The following is a 2,144-nucleotide window of genomic DNA, read 5'->3' as shown; positions in this document are numbered from 1 at the left end:
CTGCCTCAGCCTCCGCAGTAGCTGGGATTACAGGCCCTTGCCACCATACCCAGCTAACTTTTGTATTTTTAGTAGAGATGGGGTTTCACCATGTTGGCCAGGCTGGTCTCGAACTCCTGACCTCAGGTGATCCAGCTGCCTCGGCCTCCCAAAGTGCTGGGATTACAGGCGTGAGCCACTGTGCCCAGCCCTATGCAATTGTTTTGGAGCACTGTGACGGTGCCCGTGTGAGACACCAAATTTAATTTTGTTCTGACTGCTCCACCAACCCGGTGTTCTCATCTGTCTCCTCTCCTCAGCCTCCCTATTCTTTCAGACAGAACAATATTGAAATCTGGCCAGTTAATAACCGTACAATGGCCTCTACGTGTTTCATTGAAAGAAAGAGTTACGGGTCCCTCACTTTAAATCAAAAGCTAGAAATGATTAAGCTTGGTGAGGAAAGCACGTCAGAAGCTGAGAGAGACCAAAAACTAGGCTTCTTACAGCAAATGGTTAGCCTGGTTGGGAATGCAAAGGAAAAGTTCTTGAAGGAGATTAAAAGTGTGACTCCAGTGAACACAAATGATAAGAAAGTAAAACAGCTTTATCGCGGATACAGAGAAAGTTTCAGTGGTTTGGATAGAACATCAAAGCAGCCATAACGCTCCCTGAAGCCAAAGCCCAGTCTAGATCGAGGCCTTAACTCTCTTCAATTCTGTGGAGGCTGGAGAGCCGAAGACACTCTCTCTCTCCACTTTCTTCAGGAAGAAGAAAGGTTGGAAGCCAGCAGAAGTTCATTCATGAGGTTGAAGGAAAGAAGCCGGTTCTGTAACATAAAAGCGAAGGTGGAGCAGCAGGTCCTGGTGGAGAAGCTGCAGCAAGTTCTCCAGAAGACCCAGCTGAGGCCATCGATGAAGGAGGCTGCCCTGAACAACAGATTTTACATGCAGATAAAACAGTCTTCTATTGGAAGAAGATGCGTCTAGGACTTTCACAGCTAGAGAGGCGATGTCAGTGCCTGGCTTCAAAGGACAGGCTGACCCCCTTGCTAGGGGCTAATGCAGCTGCTGACTTTAAGTTGAAGCCAGTGCCTGGTTGCTATTCTGAAAATCCCAGGGCCCCTAATAAATCTTCTCTGCCTGTGCTCCATTGGTGGAAGAACAAAGCCCGGATGACAGCGCCTCTGTCCACAGCATGGTTTACCACCTGTTCTAAGCCTACTGTTGAGATCTGCTGCTCAGGAAGAGAGATTCTTTTCAGAAATATTCCTGCTCACTGACCATGCACCTGGTCACCCCAGACCTCTGATGGAGACACAAGGAGATGAGTGTTGTTTTCATGCCTGCTGACACCACATCCACTCTGCAGTCCAGGGATCAAGAACAATTTTGACTTTCAGGTCTTATTATTTCAGAAATACATTTTGTAAGGCTATAATTGATTTCTCTGATGAATCTTGGCAAAGTCCATTGAAACCTTCTGAAAGAAATCCATCATTTTAGATGCCATTAGGAACAGTCATGATTTATAGAAGGATGTCAAAATATCAACATTAACAGGAGTTTAGAAGAAGTTGATTCAAACCCTCATGGGTGACTTTGGGGAGTTTACGACTTCAGCGGGGAAATAACTTCAGATGTGGTGGAAGTAGCAAGAGAACTAGAATTAGAAGGGGGCGTCTAAAAATGGAACTGAATCGCTGCCATCCCATAACACTTGAACAGATGACGGGTTGCTTCTTACGGATGAGCAAAGGTGGTTTCTTGAGACGAAATTGCTCCTGATGAAGACACTGTGAAGGTGGCTGAAATGAAACAAAGCATTTAGAATATTCGTAAACGAGTTGGTAAAGCAGGGCAAGGTCTGAGCGGATTAACTCCAGTTCTGAAAAAGCTCTGCTGTGGGTAAAATGCTGTCCGTCAGCATCACACGTGCTCGTGAAGAGTTGATCAGCACAACTAAGTTCAATGCTATCTTATTCTTAAAAATTGCCACAGCCACCCCAGCCTTCAACCATTGCCACCCTGATCAGTCAGCAGCTGTCAGCACTGAGGTAAGACCCTCAGCAAAAGATTCAGCCTCACTGAAGGTGCAGATGATCGTCAGCATTTTTTAGCAATAAATTACGTCTTAATTAAGGCTTGTGCATTTTTTTTTTTTTT

The sequence above is a fragment of the Cebus imitator genome, unplaced genomic scaffold (genome assembly GCF_001604975.1).
Source record: "Cebus imitator isolate Cc_AM_T3 unplaced genomic scaffold, Cebus_imitator-1.0 Scaffold324, whole genome shotgun sequence".
NCBI lineage: Eukaryota > Metazoa > Chordata > Mammalia > Primates > Cebidae > Cebus > Cebus imitator.
This window is presented reverse-complemented; position numbering follows the sequence as displayed.